The sequence below is a fragment of the Lissotriton helveticus genome, chromosome 7 (genome assembly GCF_964261635.1).
Source record: "Lissotriton helveticus chromosome 7, aLisHel1.1, whole genome shotgun sequence".
In the NCBI taxonomy this organism is placed as follows: Eukaryota; Metazoa; Chordata; class Amphibia; order Caudata; family Salamandridae; genus Lissotriton; species Lissotriton helveticus.
This window is the reverse complement of record NC_136068.1, coordinates 1,545,228,193-1,545,238,382: the sequence shown is the minus strand read 5'-3', so window position 1 is coordinate 1,545,238,382 and position 10,190 is coordinate 1,545,228,193.

Below are 10,190 nucleotides of genomic sequence, written 5' to 3'. Positions count from 1 at the left end.
AACCTTTGTATGCGCTTTGGGGGTTATTGTGCCCCTTACGTACATGTTGAATGGGCAGACTCTGTGTACATAAACTGGAGGGACAGGCCACGCACTGTCCCTGGAATGTAAGTGGGTAGTATATACGTATTATGTATGGAAAACTTGGTTTATGTTCTGCAGGGTAGAAGAGCCCACTCATTGTCTGTGCTGAAGTGGATGTACATGTTTGGTGTTGCGGGGCGGGTGCCACTCAATTTAGGTTTGTTGCAAATGGGATTAGTGGACCACTTATGTATGCACTTCTGCGTCAGACATCCACAGGTGTCACAAATCCACAGGCGTCGGGCATCCACAGGCATCAGGCGTCAGGCATCCACAAGCGTCAAGCATCCACAAGCGTCAAGCATCCACAAGCGTCAGACGTCCACAAGCATCAGACATCAACAAACATCCACAAGCGTCCCTTTCATCAGCTCTCTGCCGAACGAGGGTTCGCTTCAAATGTTTCTGGTTCCTCACAAGGCCCCTCCAGCTCTCGCCTTGCTACATTTTACATTGCCACAGCACCACTCAACGCCACCACACCACTCAACGCCACAGCATCACTCAGCATCGCTCAACGCCACAGCATCACTCAGCACCACTGAACGCCACAGCATCACTCCGCACCACTGAACGCCACAGCATCAATCAGCACCACTGAACGCACAGCATCACTCAGCACCACTGAACGCCACACCATCACTCTGTGCAACCATTCAACAACTGGTTCAAATATGTTCTCTCAATGTTCCAAGCTTTATTACAAATGTCACAAAAAGATGTTAATATTTCACTTCTGTTCTTGGATTTTCGTCACAATAAAATACACTGAACATAATCTTCATAAAAGTTTTTTTACAAAAGTTTAAGCTATTGCCATAAATTACAATAACTTATTTAAGTATTAATTATTACAACAAATTAAAAGCCATTGGTATTTGTAATATCAATACATGGAAGTCTCGTAAATACAACACATATTGCATTACAAATGCTATAGGTGTCACGTTTGCGAAAGTTAAAACTATTGGCATTGTAAATGACAAAGCTATTAATTTAGCTATTTTCAAAACCAACACATATAAAAAATGTGTCATTTACAATACCAATAGCTCTAACTTTCCTAATGCGAGACCTATTGCATTGCAAATGCTTGTTTCACATGCTTTCTGTTTACAGGGAGGCTGTTCTGTTGGTTGCAGGCTTGCCGCACCGGAGGACTGCGAAATAACTATGCTGTGACCCTCGCGTTTATCACAGAATGGTGGCAAAATCAATCAATCCCTAAAATATCACCACACACGTTTGGAAGCACCCTAGTGGTACCGTGCAACTTTATTATCAACATCTGTATACAAGATTGCAGAGCAGCACATACGACCTCAGACTCGCATGCCCCGGTGCAGAATAACTCTTTTGTAAAAAACGGCTTCAACGACCCTAATCTTTCTTTTGAGATACCAAATAATTTCTGGCCCCCCGGACCCACTGGTAGTCCAGGATCAGATTTAACCCTTCAGTGATTTTGCACTGTTTAGAATCAGATGTTTTTAGAGACCACCATCTCGTATGTTTTGGAACCCACACATTTCCGGCCCTGATGAAGGTGACAACATCCAGCTTTCACCGAAACGCGCGTAGGCCTCTTACACACGTCTGAGAATTCCTTGAAAATGATCTCCCATGTATAAAAAATACAAAGTAGAATGTTTTGTTGTTTTTCTCAGATGTGGATATGCGTTTACATTTTTCTCCTAGTATGAGTCCTAGAATGAGAGAGAGACTGTAGGAATGTTTGGTTTTTGATTTTCACACAGCTCTTTAGTGGGGGTCGATTTAGTTCATGTTGTAAAAATCTTGGATTTAATTGTTTGTTCATAAAAAGTCATAATTATTCTAATGGATATAGATTTTCAAAAAAAGTGTTTTTATGTATTTAGACAAAAGTAAAAATGTAATCATGTCATTTGTATAAATAAAGATAGCTTAAAAAAAAAGGCTAGATTTGAGTCTATCTCTTCATGTTTCTGTGCTGTATATGCCTAAACACATAGAGCCATGACCAAGCTTAAATCATATAGGTCCGTCAAGAGGCTGCCATTTCTGGTTCTCTTTCTTCCCGCTCCTCTTGGGCCTTAAAGTAAATAGGGGGCACCTTAGCTATACATTGGTTGCAGGCTTGCTTCCAGTAGCTGCGCTCTCTTCTTTCGTTCCATTACTTGGTACCTTAGTGCCTGGCACTATTCTGGATATGCTGTTCCTCACCTTTCATTTATTTCCCTTCTGTATAGCTGGGTTTTAGCACACTGTTCCAGTATTCTCACAGTTTTGGTTGTGATGGCTCCGCATTGTGGCGCGGAAAGTTCCCCGAAGAAAAGTGACATAGGCGCGCCTGGGTGGGACATATGTATCCGCTGACGTCACCGGCGTGAACTACGTCAGGGCGGAGTCACGTGGTGCCGCCTCTCTCCCCGGCACGCAGGGATGCTGTGGCAGAAAAGTTTTTATGATCTAGTCTCACTCCTGGGGATAACTCTACGCTAAGGAATCTGCGGCTAGAATCGTCTCTAGCAGATACATCGTTACCAAAGGCAAGTAACTCTTACATTTCAAAACTTCAGAAAGATATTCCAAAATTCTCCACAGAGAAGATCTATCCCTACCTTAAGGCGGAATACACTGCTACAGGTTACTCTTCTGGTGAGAGTTCCAATTCATTACAAAGGGGTTCTGCGTCCAACAGTGCTTAGGACCTTGCACTGGCTACCGATTCGGGAGCGGGTGACATTCAAGGCCCTCTGTGTAGGTCATCCTTTTAGGGCCCCTACAAGGAAGGGGCCCTAAATACTTACACAGCCTTCTCAGTCGGTATGAGCCCACTAGACAGTTAAGGTCAAAGGGGACAGGGCAAGTTCATGTCCCCAAGTACAACAGAGTGAGAATGGGCGGACGCTCTTTCAGAGTCCTGACCGCCACCGAGTGGAATAGACTGCCGCAAAGGCTGCGTCTTGAAACGTCCGAGTCCATCTTCAGGAGAGAACTTAAAACCATCCTGTTCCCCAAAGACTAAGCCTGTACAGAAATAACCACGGACTCCACCTGTACCGATATAGGAGCCATTTCAGGAATGATCAGCGCGGGGACACACTAGTCAGTGTAACCATGCGCTTTACAAGCTATATATAAATAAATAAACAGTGACTCTAGCACTGGCAGCTGGAACAACAGGAAAACGAGACCTTTCCACCACCCTGTTTTCTCCAACCAATATACCTCCATATCTGAAAGCGACGCGTTAGTATTAGATTCCTTACCTTAGAATATATCCCCAGGCGTCAGACTGGATCCGGAAACTTTTGCGTAGCAGTACCCTTGCGCGTCGGTAGGCGTCGTCTGCGGCTCCGCGTCCGTCGTCGGCGTCGTGGGCGCCGTGATGACGTCGTCGGAGTACTTAGACGCCGCCTCCGCGTGCTGACGTCAGTTCTTAGACACAGCTTTTCCGCGCCAGAAACGCAGAGCCATGTTAAAAACCAACACTGGTGCCATTGAAACTAGGGCCCTGAAGGGGGTAACCCTAAACCTAGATATTGGTTCGCAGAACGGGGAGGATGGGTGGGTCGGTAAGGAATCTAATACTAACTAATGTCTCTTACAGATATATCGTTACACAAGTAGTAACTTGTGCATCTGAAAGAGACACGTTAGTATTAGATTCCTTACCTTAGAATAGATACCCCAGCAATACCAACCCCGGTGGTGGGTCTGCGAACCAATAATCACACCAGAAAGTCCTGGAGGACGGAACGGCCAAAGAAGCCATCCCTCCGGACTTGGCTGTCCAGGCAGTAGTGTCTTGCAAACGTGTGCAGCGATGCCCACGTAGCTGCCTGACAGATGTCTTGTAAGGGCACACCCCTGCCCAGGGCAGTGGTAGCTGCCGTTGCTCGGGTAGAATGAGCCCGCAGTCCAACCGGGGGCTCCTTCCTAGCCAAGGAGTAGCATGCCTTGATACACAGGATGATCCACCGGGAGATGGTCCTCTTGTGCACCGCTTTCCCCTTCTTAGCGCCCACGTAACCAACAAAGAGTTGGTCATCCACCCGGAACTGGCGTGTGCGATCCAAGTAGAATGAGAGCGCACGTTTTGGGTCCAGACGGTGGAGCCGCTCTTCCTCTTTAGAGGGATGCGGTGGCGGGAAGAAGGTTGGCAAGGTGATAGACTGCCCGATGTGCTGACGTCAGTTCTTCTTTTTTCCGCGCCAGCAAGCGCAGATCTGGAAAAAGCAGTAACCCTAGTCATTTTTTGACTAACCTTTTTGATAATTTTTTATCCTTTCTCGAGTCTTCGGCAACGACGGTGCCGTAGGGATGCCCGGCTTTAAGCACTGTGAGGATTGCGACCGTCTGATGTCGGTCACGGATCCTCACCGACGGTGTTTAACTTGTCTCTGCGTCGATCACGACGACAAGGCCTGCTCCGACTGCCGGGCCCTCTCTTCGAAAGCCAGGCGGGAGCGGTCCCGCAGGCGACTCGAACTCCGGCAGTCGGTCCCGCGCCGCGAGAGGTCTCGGTCCCATGGGAGGTCGAGGGACAGGTCGCGGGCTCGGAGCCACCACAGCTCCGAGAGTAGGCCGCACTCTTCCGGGTCTAAGTCGTCGTCAGGTAAGAGGCACAAGAAGTCCAAGCGGCGTCATTGCTCTGCGGACTTCCCCCCCCGACGCTCGCGCGATGCGGCCAGGGGTTCGGGTGACACCACCCACGCGGCTCCAGGGGAGTCGCAGGCGCCACGTCCAGCCCCATACCCTACGGTCCCTGGGCTTAACGCGACGCCGGAGGAAGTTGAGCGCTTCCTCATGGCCATGAGGAACCTCTCTCCTCCGACGGGCTCCGCGGCGCATTCGGGCCCAGCGGACCCGTCTGGGAACCCTAGCGGGTCGGGGGGTTCGGCCCCGACGCCGTCGGGTGCTACGGCTCCGACGCCGCCGACGCCTTCGGGCCCGGCGCCGCAGGTTCCCGCTATCCCGAAGCCGCCGGCGCCAAGGGGTTCAGTTGTTCCAGCGCCTTCGGGCCCAGGTTCTGAGCTGGGATGGTGCAGTGAGCTAAAAAACGGTGATGGATTAAAACCATGATCTATTGACTTGGTCCCCGGTCCTACCTTCGTTCCTGTTCCGGCGTCGGGACGGCGCCGCCCGAGGACGGCGCCGGAGGCGACACCCGAGGGTCCGACGCCGGGGAGGTCGTAAGGTCCACCGGCGACGAACCAGATCCCGAAGGAGGTCCAGCGGCGTCCCGCGGTGCCGGGCCCGAAGGCACCGGCAGCGCCGGAACAACTGAACCCCTCGGCGCCGGCGGCTTCGGGATAGCGGGAACCTGCTGCGCCGGGCCCGAAGGCGTCGGCGGCGTGGGAGCCGTAGCACCCGACGGCGTCGGGGCCGAACCCCCCGACCCGCTAGGATTCCCAGACGGGTCCGCTGGGCCCGAATACGCTGCGGAGCCCGTCGGAGGAGAGAGGTTCCTCATGGCCATGAGGAAGCGCTCAACTTCCTCCGGTGTCGCGTTAAGCCCAGGGACCGTAGGGTATGGGGCTGGACGCGGCGCCTGCGACTCCGCTGGAGCCGCGTGGGTGGTGTCACCCGAACCCCCGGCCGCATCGCGCGAGCGTTGGGGGGGGGAAGTCCGCAGAGCAATGACGCCGCTTGGACTTCTTGTGCCTCTTACCTGACGACGACTTAGACCCGGAAGAGTGCGGCCTACTCTCGGAGCTGTGGTGGCTTCGAGCCCGCGACCTGTCCCTCGACCTCCCATGGGACCGAGACCTCTCGCGGCGCGGGACCGACTGCCGGAGTTCGAGTCGCCTGCGGGACCGCTCAAGCCTGGCTTTCGAAGAGAGGGCCCGGCAGTCGGAGCAGGCCTTGTCGTCGTGATCGACGCCGAGACAAGTTAAACACAGTCGGTGAGGATCCGTGACCGACATCAGACGGTCGCAATCCTCACAGTGCTTAAAGCCGGGCATCCCTACGGCACCGTCGTTGCCGAAGACTCGAGAAAGGATCAAAAATGATCAAAAAGGTTAGTCAAAAAATGACTAGGGTTACTGCTTTTTCCAGATCTGCGCTTGCTGGCGCGGAAAAAAGAAGAACTGACGTCAGTACATCGGGCAGTCTATCACCTTGCCAACCTTCTTCCCGCCACCGCATCCCTCTAAAGAGGAAGAGCGGCTCCACCGTCTGGACCCAAAACGTGCGCTCTCATTCTACTTGGATCGCACTCGCCAGTTCCGGGTGGATGACCAACTCTTTGTTGGTTACGTGGGCGCTAAGAAGGGGAAAGCGGTGCACAAGAGGACCATCTCCCGGTGGATCATCCTGTGTATCCAGGCATGCTACTCCTTGGCTAGGAAGGAGCCCCCGGTTGGACTGCGGGCTCATTCTACCAGAGCAACGGCAGCTACCACTGCCCTGGGCAGGGGTGTGCCCTTACAAGACATCTGTCAGGCAGCTACGTGGGCATCGCTGCACACGTTTGCAAGACACTACTGCCTGGACAGCCAAGTCCGGAGGGATGGCTTCTATGGCCGTTCCGTCCTCCAGGACTTTCTGGTGTGATTATTGGTTCGCAGACCCACCACCGGGGTTGGTATTGCTGGGGTATCTATTCTAAGGTAAGGAATCTAATACTAACGTGTCTCTTTCAGATGCACAAGTTACTACTTGTGTAACGATATATCTGTAAGAGACATTAGTTAGTATTAGATTCCTTACCGACCTACCCATCCTCCCCGTTCTGCGAACCAATATCTAGGTTTAGGGTTACCCCCTTCAGGGCCCTAGTTTCAATGGCACCAGTGTTGGTTTTTAACATGGCTCTGCGTTTCTGGCGCGGAAAAGCTGTGTCTAAGAACTGACGTCAGCACGCGGAGGCGGCGTCTAAGTACTCCGACGACGTCATCACGGCGCCCACGACGCCGACGACGGACGCGGAGCCGCAGACGACGCCTACCGACGCTCAAGGGTACTGCTACGCAAAAGTTTCCGGATCCAGTCTGACGCCTGGGGATATTCTAAGGTAAGGAATCTAATACTAACTAATGTCTCTTACAGATATATCGTTACACAAGTAGTAACTTGTGCATCAGGGACCACCGTATTGGCAATACCCAATGTATCAACAAGGCCCACCTCCCTCCTTTCAATCTAGGGCTGAACCACCTTTTTTAGACCGAGGTTGGGGCAGAGGAAGAGGTCGCAGAAGAGGTCAAAAAAGAGTGCAATGGCAGGATCAGCCAATACGATCAGTGGAAACCAGGAGCTAGGCCAGGGTGAAGAGAAATCGATCATCAACCTCTCCTCGAGAGCCCTCTCACCTACGAGATGGTTCCAAAAAGGCCCAGGTTATGTTCCCACACCTGAAAGTGACAGGTTTCGAGACAGATGTGAAGTACAGGGTTTCTTCTGCTAAATCCGCCTACAAGCCTTCTTTCAAGACCAATCACCACCACCGACTTGCGACTCTGGCCTACTTAGACCTTCCACTTTTACATCAAATAGCATGATTCCCAACGAGGTGCTGACATTTGAGCAAGCAGTGTTGAAAGATCTTAACAGAACAACAACCCTTGCTCCTTTCCACAACTTATCTTCCGATGAGACTGCTGCCATAAAGACCTTGGCGAGTGGTGTGAATATCACAATCAAGCAGGCAGACAAAGGTGGGGCTACGCTGATCATGTCCACAGTGGACTACGACATTGAGTGCCGCAGGCAATTGAGTGATAAGAGATATTACACTCCTATAAGAGAGGATCCTACTCCTAGACTGAACAGAATCATATCTTCCATGTTCTTCTCTGCAGATTCAGAAGGATGGATCTCTAAGAAGGAAGCAGAATTCCTAATAACCAAAGAGCCCATTACCCCTTCTACTGCCTACCAAAAATTCACAAGGGGGTCATCCCTGTGCCTACAGTCCCCTTGTGTCAGGGATCGGGTCCATTCTGGAACCCCTGTCTAAGTTTGTTGACCATTTTTTTACAACCACTGGTCAGAGCCACTCCTTCCTTCATCAGGGACACCACCGATGTCCTACGTCTACTCGAGGGGGCCCAACATCCAGAGGGAGTAGACCTATTGGTCACCCTGGATGTTGAGGCACTTTACACCAATATTCCTCAAAGGGCAAATCTTGATGTTATCTAAGATGCCCTCAGCAATAGTGAATGGGATTCACCTACCCAAGTGGCTCACGTATTGGAGTGCGCTATTCTAGCACTAACAGAAAATTACTTTGAATAAGGCACCCAACTTTACCATCAAGCGCAGGGCACCTCGATGGGCAGTACGGTTGCGCCGAACCTGGAATGTATGTATATGTCAGCGTTCTAGGAGAGGGAGATCCACAACCCCAGAAATCCATATATGACTAATGTGTTGTGGAAAAGATTTATCGACAACAATCTGATCCTTTGGAAAGGAGAGCGCACTAAATGCAACAAGTTCTGCACATGGATCAACACATTGAACCCTACCAGCACTATTTCAGATATGGAGATCCCATTTCTTGATTTGCTGATCAGACTTGAGGGTGATAAAATCTCTACCACCCTTTATCGCAACCCACCGACAAGAAAAATCTTCTACTCTTTAGTCTTCATCATCCAAGGGCCCTTAGACAAAACTTACCCTTTGGGCAATTCCTTAGCATCAGAAGGAATTGCAGTACACTAACTGACTACAAGAAAGAGTCTAACACACTAAAGAAATACCTCCTCCAGCGCGAATACCCTACACAGGTGATTGATATAGCATGTAAAAGGGCTAAACACAACAACCGGGAGAGCCTGTTGGAAGACAGAACTAGAGAACCTGATAAGACCATCATGTGTGTTACCACATATACCCCTGATTCTAACTGAATGAGGAACATCATCCGTAAACATTGGAACATCCTCAATACAGGAACACTTAACTTTCCCACACCCATGTTCGCCTTTAAACGGACCAACCACCTCAAAGACATGTTAATACACACAAGACCCAGGAAACAACACAGCAATATGCAAAGAACACTAGAGGGTATACCCCCTATTAAGGGGCATTATCCATGCGGGTCTTGTTCAGTATGTCCCCAAACTAAAGTCACTAAAGAACTAAGGTTTCCCAATGGTGTTAGCTGGACAATGACCACACATACTAATTGCAACACCTCTAACTGCATTTACATACTGAGTTGCCGTTGTGGTCTTTTTACATGGAATGGCTTCCAGGGCCATCAAAGTACGAATAATGGAACATAGAGGCAACTACAGATGCCTAAAGGCCAACACTAAAATGACCACACACTTTAACCAGGCACAACACCCTCCAGACTCATTTGAATGGGACGTACTAGAAGCACACCGAGGGATGTCCAGAAATTCACTGTTCCGTCTAGAACAACAGTGGGTCTTGCGGTTAGCAACCGATAAGGCTTAACGAAGATATCCCGTGAAGCCTTTTGACCTCAATGATATTCTGGACATATCGCCCGTGCACATCTTAATGCATCAACACCTTCAGGAACACGTCTAATTAATACCTAGAGACACTACCCCAACATCTGGGGTGCTGTGTCGCGGATTCTCTAGACTGCGACAGCTCAACACCTCACAAGTTGTCCATGAGGGGGCTCTGACCTGGAGTATAGTCTAGATAATCACCCTAGACCGTTTTAGTGAAAGTTAGAGTGGTATGCCTGACTCTATTGCCATGCACGAGTGGCATATCTGGGATATTGACACCCATTAACATTCAGACAATCTGCAATACCCCTTCTGAGCATTACCACGTTTAGACATCAATACCAGAATAACTCCTTTTATCTGTTATTGACATTTCTACAGCCATGAGTGGGTCCAGCTTAGTCCTCATCATGGTGCATGCAGCTTGCATATAACGGGATGTTGACGTGACACGCGGACACAGCAGGTCTGTAGTGTGGGTCCCGTACGAGGATGGGGAGACCCAACATGGCGCCAGTCATGGGGTTTACGTTCTAGTTGCATTGCCCAGCTACTCAAAAAGCACCGGATGTCCCGCCCCCACTTCCCGCTGGTCACAGGTACTTGTAACTGAGTGATCCACACTAATGGCACTGCCCGGACTTGCCGAGTGAGGAACTGTGAGTTTTG